The sequence below is a fragment of the Oncorhynchus mykiss genome, chromosome 29 (genome assembly GCF_057628025.1).
Source record: "Oncorhynchus mykiss isolate SJ-2025 chromosome 29, ASM5762802v1, whole genome shotgun sequence".
NCBI lineage: Eukaryota > Metazoa > Chordata > Actinopteri > Salmoniformes > Salmonidae > Oncorhynchus > Oncorhynchus mykiss.
This window is the reverse complement of record NC_143050.1, coordinates 24,639,553-24,656,879: the sequence shown is the minus strand read 5'-3', so window position 1 is coordinate 24,656,879 and position 17,327 is coordinate 24,639,553. Positions and strand designations below refer to the sequence as shown.

At 40.6% G+C, this 17,327-nt stretch overlaps 1 long non-coding RNA gene across 1 annotated transcript; it reads left to right on the top strand.

Moving 5' to 3' along the window:
- Nucleotides 1–2,113: 2,113 nt before the first annotated feature.
- LOC149970399 (uncharacterized) lies at nucleotides 2,114–5,602 on the top strand. Its single transcript, XR_016493300.1, has 2 exons — nucleotides 2,114–4,169; nucleotides 5,191–5,602. It is a non-coding gene; the product is annotated as an uncharacterized LOC149970399 (long non-coding RNA).
- The last annotated feature ends 11,725 nt before the right edge of the window (nucleotides 5,603–17,327 follow it).

Below are 17,327 nucleotides of genomic sequence, written 5' to 3'. Positions count from 1 at the left end.
AGAGACTGCATTTTTTTCCCATTCCTCCTTGCAAAACAGCTCGAGCTCAGTGAGGTTGGACGGAGAGCATTTGTGAACAGCAGTTTTCAGTTCTTTCCACAGATTCTCAGGTCTGGACTTTGACTTGGCCATTCTAACACCTGGATATGTTTATTTTTGAACCATTCCATTGTAGATTTTGCTTTATGTTTTGGATCATTGTCTTGTTGGAAGACAAATCTCCGTCCCAGTCTCAGGTCTTTTGCAGACTCCATCAGGTTTTCTTCCAGAATGGTCCTGTATTTGGCTCCATCCATCTTCCCATCAATTTTAACCATCTTCCCTGTCCCTGCTGAAGAAAAGCAGGCCCAAACCATGATGCTGCCACCACCATGTTTGACAGTGGGGATGGTGTGTTCAGCTGTGTTGCTTTTACGCCAAACATAACGTTTTGCATTGTTGCCAAAAAGTTCAATTTTGGTTTCATCTGACCAGAGCACCTTCTTCCACATGTTTGGTGTGTCTCCCAGGTGGCTTGTGGCAAACTTTAAACAACACTTTTTATGAATATCTTTAAGAAATGGCTTTCTTCTTGCCACTCTTCCATAAAGGCCAGATTTGTGCAATATACGACTGATTGTTGTCCTATGGACAGAGTCTCCCACCTCAGCTGTAGATCTCTGCAGTTCATCCAGAGTGATCATGGGCCTCTTGGCTGCATCTCTGATCAGTCTTCTCCTTGTATGAGCTGAAAATTTAGAGGGACGGCCAGGTCTTGGTAGATTTGCAGTGGTCTGATACTCCTTCCATTTCAATATTATCGCTTGCACAGTGCTCCTTGGGATGTTTAAAGCTTGGGAAATCTTTTTGTATCCAAATCCGGCTTTAAACTTCTTCACAACAGTATCTCGGACCTGCCTGGTGTGTTCCTTGTTCTTCATGATGCTCTCTGCGCTTTTAACGGACCTCTGAGACTATCACAGTGCAGGTGCATTTATACGGAGACTTGATTACACACAGGTGGATTGTATTTATCATCATTAGTAATTTAGGTCAACATTGGATCATTCAGAGATCCTCACTGAACTTCTGGAGAGAGTTTGCTGCACTGAAAGTAAAAGGTCTGAATAATTTTGCACGCCCAATTTTTCAGTTTTTGATTTGTTAAAAAAGTTTGAAATATCCAATAAATGTCTTTCCACTTCATGATTGTGTCCCACTTGTTGTTGATTCTTCACAAAAAAAATACAGTTTTATATCTTTATGTTTGAAGCCTGAAATGTGGCAAAAGGTCGCAAAGTTCAAGGGGGCCGAATACTTTCGCAAGGCACTGTAAGATGTGGACTTCTGAAAAAGTGGTATGTCTTTCCTGCGTTGTTTATGCATGCCCAATAATATACAATTTGCCATGACTTATGGTATATTGTTGTGTGTGTGTGTGTGTGTGTGTGTGTGTGTGTGTGTGTGTGTGTGTGTGTGTGTGTGTGTGTGTGTGTGTGTGTGTGTGTGTGAGCGTGCGTGCGTGCGTGCGTGTGACATTCATTTTTTGATTGTGGTGGATGCTTTTAAGAACATGTCCATGTGCTAAACCCAAGTAATGGCTGTATTTGGACTCATTGACCACAAAATTGATTGGTAGCCACCACCTGAAAACCATTGATTTACATGACTCCACTCCATCAATATGCCTCACTGTCCGCAGTTACTCATCAGTAATGAAGCTGAAACAACAGCTTCCTTATTTATTCAGGGCAAACCCATTGAGATACATGTATCACAGCTGACCACACACACACACACAAAGTTGCATGTGTCTCCCCTTTTACGGGGAAGAAGGACGGGAACAAAGGAGGGATAATCTGTCTCAGCAGATGGGAAAATGGCATTTAAGGTGCCTTCAGAAAGTATTCACACCGCTTGACTTTTTCCACATTTTGTTGTGTTACAGCCTGCATAAAATTGATAACATTCTGATTTCACTGGCATACACACAATACCCCATAATGTCAAAGTGGAATCATGTTTTCCATTTTAATGTATTTTTTGTACAAAATTAAAAGCTGAAATGTCATGAGTCAGTAAGTATTCAACCCCTTTGTTATGGCACACTAAATAAGTACAAATGTGCTTAACAAGACACATAATAAATTGCATGGACTCACTTTGTGTGCAATAATAGTGTTCATCTCTCTAAGCCACACAGACAATGATATGTAAGGTCCCTCAGTCAAGAAGTGAATTGTAAACACCGATTCGACCACAAAGGCCAAGGAGGTTTTCTAATACCTCTCAAAGAAGGGCAACTATTGGTAGATGGGTCAAAAATAAAAAGCAAACATTGAATATCCCTTTGGGCATGGTGAAGTTATTCATTACACTTTGGATGGTGTATCAATACACCCAGTCACTACAAAGATACATGGGTCCTTCTTAACTCAGTTGCCGGAGAGGAAGGAAATTGCTTACGGATTTCACCATTAGGACAATGGTAACTTGAAAACAGTTACAGAGTTTAATGGCTGTGATAGGAAAAGACTGAGGATGTATCAACAACACTGTTTTTACTCCACAATACTAACCTGAATGACAGAGTGAAAAGAAGTAAGCATGTACAGAGTAAAATATATTCCAAAACATGCATCCTGTTTGCAATAAGGCACTCAAGTAAAATTGCTAAAAATGTTGCAAAGAAATGAACGTTGTACCCTAAATACAAAGTGTTATGTTTGGGGTAAATCCAACACAACACATTACTGAATTCCACTCTTCATATTTTCAAGCATGGTGATGGCTGCATCATATTATGGGTATGCTTGGCATCGGCAAGGACTATGGAGTTTTTTAGTATAAAAATAAATGCAATAGAGCTAAGCATAGGCAAAATCCTAGAGGGAAACCTGGTTCAATCTGCTTTCCAACAGACACTGGGAGACAAATTCACATTTCATTAGGACAATAACCTAAAACACAAGGCCAAATATACACTGGAGTTGCATACCAAGAAGACATTGAATGTTCCTGAGTAGCCGAGTTACAGTTAGGACTTAAATCCTAAAAATCTAAGGCAAGACTTGAAAATGGCTGTCTCGCAATGATCAACAACCAGCTAGAGCTTGAATAATTTGTTTAAGAATAATGTGCAAAAATTTTATAATCTAGATGTGCAAAGCTCTTAGAGACTTACCTAGAAAGACTCACAGTTGTAATAGCTGCCAAATGTGATTCTAACATGTGTTGACTTATGTAATGAGATATTTCTGTATTCAATTTTCAATCAATTTGCTAAAATGTCACTTTGTCATTATGGGATATTGTGTGTAGATGGGTGAGAAAAAAATCTATTGAATTGATTTTTAATTAACTGTAGGGAGGTATGAATATTTTCTGAAGGCACTGTACGTATCATAATTCCTCCATCCTCTGCTTTTGTCTTGTCCAAAGGTCACATATTATTGCACCTATTTACATTCAATATTATTCATACATGCATCCATGATGGAATGCAAACAGCATTGCACTGCATAGCTTGCATTTGCCTGCCTGTGTGACAGATACGTCACCCAGGGGTTTCCCAGACAGAGTTTAATTTAAGAGGCCAATTCTACTTAAATTAAGTAAGGACTAACCAGTTAAGTACTTGGTGCTGACCAGAGGATGCTTAAAAAAACAGGGATGGGACACTAATACATAAGCATTGTGTGGAATTGGAACAAGTCACCTAAACCAAACAATGAACAGAGGTAAAAGAAAACGTTCAAAGAATTTCAGTGACTTTGAAAAAACCCTCTTGATGCAAATTGTGTCAAACCAACCAATTATCTAGAACAGCATGACTCATCAACAGAAAACAAAAAAAGAATGCCCGGACTACCATTTGTAATTAATTCAAAGTAAACAACAGGTCACTTTGAAATGGCACTTTTCTTGTCTAGCACAACACAGTGGGGCCTAAATGTATTTGTGTGACAAAACTGTAACACAAACGATATCATGCATAATCTCGGATATAATTTCTATATTGTCTAGTCTTTCTAAGGTCCTGTGGAAAAACAAAAATCAACTTAAAGAAGACAAACGCTGTTGCTCGTAGGGAGCCTTTCAAGACTGGTGCAGGACCCCAGTAAGACCAGAGACAGATGAGCTGGTGGACGTGTTGACCGGGATCATTGATAGCCACCAACCCCTGGAAGGTAACCCCGATGATGACCAATTTGGACAGTTCAGATGGGGGACTGTTCCAATCCTCATTTGGTAGGACACTTTCATTCAACATGTGCCATCCCCAGACTGCAGGCTATATGTAATGTTTCCAGTCATCTCTTGACTCATGACTCACATGATAAAAACTATGTAATGAACACATCTATTAAAGAAATAGTGGTCTATAATTCTGCACTGTAATCATTTTCTAGAGGCAGATGATCACCATAGCTTAAAGCGGATAAGACAGGAAGTTACCACATCAGTCACTGGGTTTGTTTATTTATTTATTACAAAAAACACAAGGAAGGGGTAACATTAAAATATTAGAACATGAAGGACAAACAATACAGCATCAAGACACTATCAAACATGTATCAGTCTTTCCGCAACAGAGCCATCCTTATGTGTGAGGGTGCGTGTGCATGATAGTGATATAAAATATATGTCATAGTTTCCTTTTTCATGATCACAATCTTGTGAAGCCCAACCCTCCAAGATCCCCCCACAGTTCCCCAATAGCTGTCCCTCAACCATTCGAGACCCTTCCCACAGTCGTCGTCCCCCCCCCCCGGGAATAAATACTTTTTAAAAAATACCATCAATTCCATTCCCCACCCCCAATAACCCCCCAATGCACCAACAACCAAGAGAATGAACTAAAGAGAAAAAAGACAGAAGAAAACAGCAAACAACAATTACATTTTTTTTCTCACAAAATATTTAAAACAAAGGACATCAAGGACTACTGAAATCATAACAGCAATGCCTACTTTATATGTTTGTTTGTGTGCATGTCTGGCACTATTACATGTATGTGTGTGTTCCTGTATGTGTTTATTTGAATGAGAGTGGGTGTATATGCGTGTGTACAAACACCTGCACGGCATCAGCCTCAGGCAAACCGGCATTAATTGTAAAAACACTGCCACTTAGTAATGTACTTTTATCATGTTTTATTTAGACTTTTTTTCCCTTTATCTTTTGACCATCATTCTCTCTCTCACACAGCAACTCCACTCCCACTTGTCTCCAATTCCACATACCAACCCTCAGCTTCCCTTCAGCCCATCCCATCTATCTCTGCTGGCCACCCACTTTGTGTTTCGACACAACACATATCTTTCAACTATGCTGTGATGTTTAACGTACAATTTGAATCTCTAACTTATTTTGTATCTCTGTAGTATCGTTTTTATTGCTATCTACCTGTACTATTAGTTCATGGATTTCCCTTGTTAGTCTTATTTATTTTGCCAGAAACTGCTTTTTTATGATTTATGAATATTGAATTGAATGACCCCTGAAGGTACATTTAAAGGTATCCCAAACAATAAGGGGATTTGCTGAACCAATATTATACTTGAAAAATTCAGTTATAAATGATTTTGTCTTAGTAAAAAATAAGTTGTCCTCCAGTAAACTTTGATTAAATTTCCAATATCTCCGTCCACGTGGAAAATCTATGAGTTATGTGAATGCCAATTAGATGATGATCCGATCTCATTCTGTCTCCTATTAAAACTTGTTTGACCTTTGATGCAAGAGAGAAAGAGACAAGAAAGTAGTCAAGACGACTAGCTTGATTAAGTCTCCTCCATGTATGTCTCACTAGGTCGGGGTTTTTTAGTCTCCAAATATCCACTATTTCTAATGTATCGATAATATTAGTGATTTCCTTAAGGGCACAGTGATGATAGTTTGTAGAGTGATTACCTTAATGGTCCATTGAGGTACTTAACGCTGTGTTATAGTCTCCTACCATAATGATTAGATCATTTGTTGCCTGTAAGTTAATAAATTGATATAAATGTTTTCGAAGAAGTGTGGATCATCCTGATTTGGACCATATAGATTAATGAGCCAAATCTCTTTTTCATCCAATTTCATATTCAAAAGGATCCACCTTCCTTGCGAATCATTCCTGACTATTTGCACCTTCAGATCGAAATGTTTGCTAATTAATATCATCACACCTTCTGAGTTCCTTTGTCCATGATAGAAAATTATATCACCACCCCATTCCTTTTTCCAAGCAATCTTCATCTAAGGATGTATAGTGCGTTTCGTGTAAACAGTTATATGTTTTATGTTATATTCCTTTTCTTTTAGCCATGTAAAGGCTGCTCTTTTTTTATAATCTGCTAAACCGTTACAATTATAACTGGCTATACTTATTTCACCCCTTACCATAACTAGATATTATTAACTATTCTTAACTATTCTCAGGCTAAATTTACCATAATTAGTGCTTGTAAAGTTACTGTCATCAGAGGTATTATGAAGGTCAAAACTAGAGCTTTCAAATGTCTGATATTTAGAATTCAATAAATAGGTTCTCGCAATATTGTTTTTATCCCCTTGCCTGTTTGCCTGTGAGCCAATGCCACTTAATAAGTGTATCGAAGACCATCCCAAAGTGACCGTAAGTGAATATCCCAACCAGAAACCATGGATTACAGGCAATATTCTCAATGAGCTAAAGGCTAGAGCTGCCGCTTCCAAGGAGCGGGACACTAATCTGGACAAAGAAATCTCGCTATGACCTCCGATAAACTGTAATAAAAACGTCAATACAGGCCTAAGATCGAATTCTACTACACCGGCTCTGATGCTCGTCGGATATGGCAGGGCTTACAAATTATCAAAGGAAACCCCGCCGCAAACTGCCCTGCATGAGAGCACCAGCTGTTCCGTAAGACTGTGTGATCTCGCTCTCCGTAGCCGATGTCAGTAAGACCTTTAAACAGGGCAACATTCACAAGGCTGCAAGGCCAGAAGGATTACCAGAACGCGTACTCAGAGCATGCGCTGACCAGCTGGCATGTGTCTTCACCAACATTTTCAACCTCTACCTGACCCAGTCTGTAATACCTACATGTTTCAAGCAGACCACCATAGTCCCTGTGCCCAAGAACACCAAGGTAACCTGTCTAAATGACTATCGCCCCTTAGCACACACACATGTAGCCATGAAACGCTTTGAAAGGCTGATCATGTCTCACATCAACACCATCATCCCAGACACCCTAGACCCACTCCGATTTGCATACTGCCCAACAGATCCACAGATGACACCATCTTTATTGCACTCAACACTGCCCTCTCCCACCTGGACAAGAGGAACACCTACATGAGAATGCTGTTCACTGACTATAGTTCAGCGTTCAACACCATAGTGCCCCCAATGCTCATCACTCCATGCTCATCCTCATCAGGCCCTGGGACTGAACACCTCCCTCTGCAACTGGGTCCTTGATTTCCTGACAGTCCGCCCCCAGGTAGTGAGGGTAGGCAACAACACATCCACCACACTGACCCTCCACCACACTGTGTGCTCAGTCCCTTCCTATACTCACTGTTCACCCACGACGGTGTGGCTGCGCACAAATCCAACACCATCATTAAGTTAGCTGACGACACAACAGTGGTTGGCCTGATCACCGACGATGATGAGACAGCCTATAGAGAGTAGCTCAGTGACCTGGCAGTGTGGTGCCAGGACAACAACCTATCCTTCAACATCAGCAAGACATAGGAGCTGACCGAGGACTAAAGAAAACGGAGGGCCATATTGACGGGGATGTAGTGGAGTGGGTTGAGAGCATCAAGTGCCTTGGTGTCCACATCAATAAGGCATTTTCATGGTCCACACACACCAACACAGTTGTGAAGAAGGCTAGACAGATCTTTAAAAAGTTATACAGCTGCGCCATTGAGAGCATCTTGACTGGCTGCATCACCACTTAGCATGGCAACTGCTTGGCATCCAACCGCAAGGAGCTACAGAGGGTAATGCGGGCAGCCTAGTACATCACTGGGGCCAAGCTGCCTGCCATCGAGGACCTCTATACAAGGTGGTGTCAGAGGAAGGCCCTAAAAATGGTAAACAACTCCATCCACCTCAGTCATAGACTGTTCCTTCTGCTACCGCATTGCATACGGTACCGATGCACCAAGTCTGGAACCAACAGGACCCTGAACAGCTTCCACCCCCAAGCCATAACACTGCTAAATAGTTAGTCCAGGTAGCTATTGGTTAACCATTTAACTATCTGCATTGACCCTTTTTACACTAATTAATCACATGTATTTATAAAGCCCTTTTTACATCAGCAGATGTCCCAAAGTGCTATACAGCCTAAAACCTCAAAATGCAAGTAATACAGCAAGTAATACAGATGTAGAAGTACAGTGGCTAGGAAAAACTCCCCATAAAGGCGGGAACCTAGGATGAAACCTAGAGAGGAACCAGGCTCTGAGGGGTGGCCAGTCCTTTCCTGGCTGTGCCAGGTGGAGATTTTAAGAGTACATGGCCATTTAAGGCCAGATTGTTCTTCAAGATGTTCAAACATTCATAGATGACCAACAGGGTCTAATAATAATCACAGTGGTTGTAGACTAGAGGGTGCAACAGGTCAGTAACTCTTTTGACTCATCACGCTGCTGCTACTGTTTATTATCGGTTGCTTAGTCACTTTATCCCTACCTACAGTGCCTTCAGAAAGTAATCATACCCCTTGACTTATTCCACACATTTTACAGCCTGAATTTAAAATGAATTAAACTTTTGTTTTCACCCATCTACACACAATATCCCATAATGACAACGTGAAAACATGTTTTTAGAAATGTTTACAAACTAATTGAAAATGAAATACAGAAATATCTAATTCACATAACTATTCACAGTGATTACAGCGGCGAGTCTTTCTGGGTAAGTCTCTAAGAGCTTTGCACACCTGGATTGTGCAATATTTACCCATTATTATTTTTTACAATTTTCAAACTCTGTCAAATTGGTTGTAGATTTGGCTATGTGTTTTAGCTTATTGTCCGGCTGAAGTTTTAATTAATCTCCAGTATCTGGTGGAAAGTAGACTGAACCAGCTTTTCCTCTAGAATTTTGCCTGTGCTTAGCTCCATTCCGTTTATTTTTTATCCTGAAAAACTCCCCAGTACTTAACGATTTCAAACATACCCATAACATAATGCATAACAAACATACACATAACACATAACATAATACATATGCTTGAAAATATGGAGAGTGGTTCTCAATAATGTGTTGTATTGGATTTGCCTTTGTATTTTGTATTACAGTATTACAACACTGTTTTTGCAGTATTACTTTAGTGCCTTGTTGCAAACTGGATACATGTTTTGGAATATTGGTACAGTTGAAGTCGGAAGTTTACATACACTTAGGTTGGAGTCATTCAAATAAATGTGTCATCTACTCCACAAGTTTCTTGTTAACAAACTATAGTTTTGGCAAGTCGGTTAGGACATCTACTTTGTGCATGACACAAGTAATTTTTCCAACAATTGTTTACAGACAGATTACTTCACTTATAATTCACTGTATCACACACAATTCCAGTGGGTCAGAAGTTTACATACACTAAGATGACTGTGCCTTCAAACAGCATGGAAAATTCCAGAAAATGATGTCATGGCTTTAGAAGCTTCTGATAGGCTAATTGACATCATTTGAGTCAATTGGAGGTGTACCTGTGGATGTATTTCAAGGCATACCTTCAAACTCAGTGCCTCTTTGCTTGACATCATGGGAAAATCAAAAGAAATTAGCCAAGACTTCAGGAAAAAAATTTGTAGACCTCCACAAGTCTGGTTTATCCTTGGGAGCAATTTCCAAATGCCTGAAGGTACCACGTTCATCTGTGCAAACAGTAGTACGCATTCATAAACACCATGGGACCACGCAGCCGTCATACCGCTCAAGAAGTAGATGCGTCTCCTAGAGATGAACGTAGTTTGGTGCGAAAAGTGCAAATCAATCCCAGAACCACAGTCATGGACCTTGTGAAGACGCTGAAGGAAACAGGCACAAAAATATCTATATCCACAGTAAAACGAGTCCTATATCGACATAACCTGAAAGGCCGCTCAGCAAGGAAGAAGCCACTGCTCCAAAACCGTAATAGAAAAGCCAGACTTGGGTTTGCAACTGCACATCGAGACAAAGATTGTACTTTTTGGAGAAATGTCCTCTGATCTGATGAAACAAAAATAGAACTGTTTGGCCATAATGACCATCGTTATGTTTGAAGGAAAAGGGGAATGCTTGCAAGCTGAAGAACACCATCCCAACCGTGAAGCACAGGGGTGGAAGCATCATGTTGTGGGGGTGCTTTGCTGCAGGACGGACTGGTGCACTTCACAAAAAAAGACGCATCATGAGGAAGGAAAATTATGTGGATATATTGAAGCACCATCTCAAGACATCAGTCAGGAAGTTAAAGCTTGGTCGCAAATGGGTCTTCCAAATGGACAATGACCCCAAGCATACTTCCAAAGTTGTGGCAAAATGGCTTAAGGACAACAAAGTCAAGGTATTGGAGTGGCCATCACAAAGCCCTGACCTCAATCCCATAGAACATTTGTGGACAGAACTGATAAAGCGTCTGTGAGCATGGAGTTTAAATGTATTTGGCTAAGTTGTATTTAAACTTCCGACTTCAACTGTATATGGTACTCTGAGGCCTCATTTATAAAATGGACTTACGATCAATTTTGATCTTAAGTATGACTTACGACTGACTAATTTCAAGTATAAATCTAAGAACATTTTTATAAATGAGGCCCCTGGTCTTTGTGGTTGAATCTGTGCTTGAAATTCACTGCTCGATTGAGGGACCTTTAATTGTATGTGTGTGGTACAGAGATGAGGTAGTCTTAAGAAAATCATGTTAAACACTATTATTGCACACAGAGTGAGTCCATGCGACTTATTATGTGACTTGTTAAGCAAATCTTTACTCCTGAACTTATTTAAGCTTGCCATAACAAAGGGGTTGAATACTTATTGACTCAAGACATTTCAGCTTTTAATGTTGTGTTAATATGTAAACATTTTGACATTATGTGGTATTGTGTGTAGACCAATGACAAAACATCTCCATTTAATTTAGTTTCAATTCAGGCTGGAAGACAACAAAATGTCAAGGGTTGTGAAGGCACTGTATATGGACATACAGCATCTACCTCAATGACCTCGTAACCCTGCACATCAACTTGGTACTGGTACCCTGTGTATATAGCTAGTTATCGTTACTCGTTGTGTATTTATTCCTTGTGTTATTATTTTTATATTATTTCGATCTTTTTTTCTCTTGCATTGTTGGGAAGGGTAAGTAAGCATTTCACTGTTAGCCTACACCTGTTGATTTGATTTGCAATGAAATGCCTAACTTGCAAGCCCTCCCCAACAGTGCAATATTCAATATCAAAATAGTATAACTAATAAAAGTATTTTGCAACTGTTTGGGCCTTTCTCAGACACCGCCTGGCATGTATGACCTGGATGGCTGGGAGCTCACCCCCAGTGATATGCTGATCCGTTCACACCACCCTCTTTAGGGACTCCGGTCAGACTGTTATACAACCATGCTCTCGATGGTGCAGCTGTAAAAGTTCCTTAGGATCTGAGGGGCCATACCATTGTTTCAGCCTCCTGAGGGAGAAGAGGTGCTGCCGTGCGTTCTTCATGACTGTGCTGGCGTGAGAGGACCATGTTAAGTCCTCAGTGATGTGGATACCAAGAAACTTTAAGCTCTTGACCCTCTCCACTGCGGCCCCGTCGATGTGGATGGGGTTGTGCACCCACCCCTGATTCCTGTAGTCCACAATCAGCTCTTTGGTTTTGCTGACATTGAGGGATAGGTTGTTGTCCTGGCACCACACTGCAAGGTCTCTGACCTCCTCCCTGGTGATCAGGCCTACCACCGTCATGTCATCAGGAAACTTGATGATGGCACTGGAGTCATAGGTGGCCACATGTCATCTGACTTATGAACCATAAAATAGATTGACTCCAGATTTTGTATATAGACTTAATGAATTAGTCTCTAATGAATTTGAGAATGATTCATTGCTACATTCGAAGCCGGCCACGTTACACCACTAGATGTCACCATATCACATCAGGGTTATAAGAACTGAACCGATGGACCTGACGGGGCCATGAAATTTTGCATGTCAAATTTATGTATGTCCTTAGAATCTGTGGGAATATAAAGTCACTGCAACCTTAGATGGCTGCACCAGAACAGTTGGTGGCACTATAGATGTAATTGGCACCAGTGGTACCATAGGATACTAAAGCAATGACCTCTGATAGACCATTAAACAATAAAAACGTCAATACAGGCCTAAGATTGAATCCTACTACACCGGCTCTGATGCTCATCGGATGTGGCAGGGCTTGCAAACTATTATGGACTACAAAGGGAACACCTATCTGAGAATGCTGTTCATTGACTACAGCTCAGCGTTCAACACCATATTGCCCACAAAGCTCATCACTAAGCTAAGGAAACTGGGACTAAACACCTCCCTCCGCAACTGGATCCTGGACTTCCTGACGGGCCGCCCCCACGTGGTAAGGGTAGGCAACAACATATCTGGGGCCCCTCAGGGGTGCGTGCTTAGTCTCCTCCTGTACTCCTTGTTCACCCACGCCTGCGTGACCAAGCACGACTCCAACACCATCATTAAGTTTGCTGACGACACAACAGTGGTAGGCCTGATCACCGACAACGATGAGACAGACTATAGTGAGGAGGTCAAAGACCTGGCAGTGTAGCGCCAGGACAACAACCTCTCCGTCAAAGTGAGCAAGACAAACGAGCTCATCGTGGACTACAGGAAAAGGAGGGCCGATCCCTCTCCCATTCACATCGACGGGGCTGTAGTGGAGTGGGTTGAGAGTTAAGTTCCTTGGTGTCCACATCACCAACAAACTACCATGGTCCACATTTTTAGCAACAAGAAAAATATATATAGTTATATATTTTTTTAATTGGGAGGGGCTTGACGGTTTTGCATGTTATTTTGGTATTAATACGTGTCACATATCAATTTGCAAAACATGTAAAAAAAAAAGAGTTAATAAAGCCACATATACACATGGTCTCTTTTTTGTTTTCTTGAGTAAGGCAGCACCAAAATGCAGGTGTTTCAGTCTAGCTTAGTGCTTTCTGTGGTGGCGGCGTGAGCCAGCATAAAATAGGAGCATTGCGCCATGATTGTGTTCTGTCACTCATGGGGACACCACGTCATTGCCAGGTTTAAGTCCATAGTAAGGGTAGACATTCAAAATCTCAGCCCTTTGGGTCCTGCCATAGAGTTATATTACAAGTGCCCTTCCAAGAAGGCTCAAGGTCCTTGGCCACAGATAAAATGACGTCAAATCAAGTTATATGTATAGTAGCTTTGATTGGACTGATGTCAACATCTTACCTTCAAAGTCTTAGCTAGCAGTCATCTTCATGAATCAAGTCGACAATCTACTGGCAAATTATTTTTAATCCGTGTCATATGAAGAGAAATAATGAAGAGAAATTATAGATAAAACGTATCGGTGCTCATTGGCCATTGGGCATAAAGATTACACAACAAGTTAGAAATCGCAAATTCAACAATGAGTCGTTTGGAAGGAATCAGTGGCTAACTGCAAGCATTGCAAAGCAACCACTAACGTTAGCCTGCTATTCAATGGAGTGGCTGCGCGCTTTCTTTCCAGAGTTCCCACCATAATTCCAGAGAATGCCAGACTTTGATGATAAAGTTTGATGACAAAATGTGCCCACAAAGGACCACCTTCACAAGGTGAATCCAAAAATGTTTTGTATGCTGCTGCATAAATGATGTAATATGCAAGGGAGTTATGTATACTGTAGCTAAGAAAGTAATAATAAGTGTGTGTTGTGTAGTAAGCTACTATTAGCCCATATAATTAGGGTGCCTCACCCTAATAATTTGGTCTGTTTTCACCAACACGGTATTGTAAACACATCGTTCGTGGTCGGTGTTTGCTTGTTTGCCAACTTCTTTTGTGCAACTTTGATAGTGGTGGCGCTTGGCTTTCATGTGTAAATTCAGCATACACAAGATTCTATAATAGAATATTGTTATTTGACATGTCAAATTAAAAGCTTATTTAGAACGTCAAATAGTGTTATATGACGTGTATCTTTTTTGACACGCAAAGACCCAAAAGGCATTCAATGTGCCACACACCAATAATTTGGTATTTTTTCACCTCTTAATTTCGCCTACTGTTCTAACTTGGTGGTGCACATGTAGCCTATAAGCTGTTTTAGAGAAATGTAATAATCAAATATTGTGAGCGCCTTCATTGACTGTTTATATGCCCCCTTCATTTATCCTATGGTTCTGACTTGGTGTACAGGGAGTACACTGTATGAATGGCCCATGTTCTGAATTCTGTCGCTGTACATTTCAAAGGTGCTGAACAAATAGTTCTATTGACTATGTTCGTCACTCGCTCATTAATGTCTTAATCAAAATTACGGATTACCTCTTATCCGCTTGTCATCCCCTTATGCCATAGTTTGTACTATGGCATCTCAATTGTCAGTAGAAACCACATTTGTTCAAGCAAGTCAGCCATACAGTGCCTTGTGGAAATATTCACCCCCTTTGGCATTTTTCCTATTTTGTTGCCTTACAACCTGGAATTTAAAAAATATATATTTAGGGGGTGTGTATCATTTGATTTACACAACATGCCTACCACTTTGAAGATGCAAAATGTTTTTTTCTTGTAAAACAAACAAGAAATAATACAAAAAAAAACAGAAAACTTGAGCTTGCATAACTATTCACCTCTCCAAAGTCAATACTTTGTAGAGCCACCTTTTGCAGTAATTACAGCTGCAAGTCTCTTAGGGTATGTCTCTATAAGCTTGGCACATCTAGCCACTGGGATTTGTACCCATTCTTCAAGGCAAAACTGCTCCAGCTCCTTCAAGTTGGATGTGTTCCGCTGGTGTACAGCAATCTTTAAGTCATACCACAGATTCTCAATTGGATTGAGGTCTGGGCTTTGACTTGGCCATTCCAAGACATTTAAATGTTTCCCCTTAAACCACTTGAGTGTTGCTTTAGCAGTATGCTTAGGGCCATTGTCCTGCTGGAAGGTGAATCTCCATCCCAGTCTCAAATCTCTGGAAGACTGAAACAGGTTTCCCTCAAGAATTTCCCTGTATTTAGTGGCATCCATCATTCCTTCAATTCTGACCAGTTTCCCAGTCCCTGCCGATGAAAAACATCCCCACAGCCTGATGCTGGTTGGTGTTCTTGGGGTGATGAGAGGTGTTGGGTTTGTGCCAGACATAGCGTTTTCCTTGATGGTCAAAAAGTTCAATTTTAGTCTCAGAGTACCTTCTTCCATATGTTGGGGAGTCTCCCACATGCCTTTTGGTGAACACCAAACGTGTTTGCTTATTTTTTTCTTTAAGCAATGGCTTTTTTCTGGCAACACTTCTGTAAAGCCCAGCTCTATGAAGTGTACGGCTTAAAGTGGTCCTATGGACAGATACTCCAATCTCCGCTGTGGAGCTTTGCAGCTACTTCAGGGTTATCTTTGGTCTCTTTGTTGCCTCTCTGATTAATACCCTCCTTGCCTCCTCCGTGAGTTTTGGTGGGCAGCCCTCTCTTGGCAGATTTGTTGTGGTGCCATATTCTTTCCACATTTTTATAATGGCTTAAATGCTGCTCCGTGGGATGTTCAAAGTTTCTGATATTTTTTTATAACCCAACCCTGAACTGTACTTCTCCACAACTTTGCTCCTTGGTCTTCATAGTGCTGCTTGCTTGATGGTGCCCCTTGCTTAGTGGTGTTGCAGACTCTGGGGCCTTCAAAACAGGTGTATATATACTGTAATGTGACAGATGATGTGACACTTAGATTGCACACAGGTGGACTTTATTTTACTAATTATGTGACTTCTGAAGGTAATTGGTTGCACCAGATCTTATTTAGGGGCTTCATGGCAAAAGGGTGAATACATATGTACCCACCCCTTTTCAGTTTTTTATTTTTTGTAATTTTTTGAAACAAGCTATTTTTTTCATTTCACTTCACCAAATTGAACTATTTTGTGTATGTCCATTACATGATATCCAAATGAAAAATCTATTTAAATTACAGGTTGTAATGCAACAAAATAGGAAAAACGCCAAGGGGGTGAATACTTTTGCTAGGCACCGTATCAGCTATGTTTTTTTAAAAGGCAATAAATGAGGCTGAATGATCTGTTTCGCTGCTAAACAAGGCTCGCTGAAAGCCAAGTGTAGCAGTGGTAAAGTGTTGGGAGTCTGCTGTTGGGACAGCTTCATTTGTCACTGTTATAGTGCAATTAATGTATTGTTTAGTGTTGTGTCGTGGCTTTGCTGGCATGCACATCCCAAGTTTAAAAAAAACGTTTGCCCCACCAAGATTTACATGCTAAAATCGCCACTGCCTACAGAACTAGACTAAACTTAACTTGCGTCATCCTTGTGGAATTGAGAGATAAACATGGTAATGCATTCACTGATTGCAGATCATTCCTAGATGATAGAGCGCTTGCTTTGTTATCCAACTGATTTAGCATCCTTTCTGACATCCTGTGAACCCCATTCATTGCTGCCCGCGGCTATATTTCGTTATCTTTTTCTCTCACATAGCTCATGTTCACATACCTATGTTACAGTTATCTAACGCTATCACAAGGAGATCCTTTGAGAGATGATTTGTTTTTGTTACCAATGCCTGGGCGCGTGTTCTGAAACGGCTGGTGACAACTCTGTCCCACTTTAAATGAATCACTTATAAAGCATTCGTAGAGTGCATTCATTGATTTACAAATAATTGGAAAAGCAAAATCATACTACATTACCTTTTTTCCTCAGCCTTCCTTTTTTCATGATCTATTTACTTCTCTAGCCATTTCTCACTTTCTTCTTCTCTATCTGCATGGCTAGCTTGCTTCTCTCTCCACTTTTTCTCTCTTCCTGTTAGTTTTAGAGTTCCTGTTCTATGAATAATTCCCACATTATGAAGGCCATCCTTTACTGATAGGTCCTTTCAGCCCATTCATACTACCTCTGCTAGCGTAGGCCATAACACCATCATACATCACCTTCAGATCTCTTACTCATAATGTTCATAATTACATTTTTTCTCCATTGCTAAAACACTAAAAACCCCTTGGCTGAACAAAGTTCTCAGTTGCCTGGACTCATTTAGCTAATTATGCTGTCTGTTGTCAATACCTTAAACCATTTCACATGGTAAAACACAATTTGCAGATCTCACTTAGACTTTTCAGCAAAAC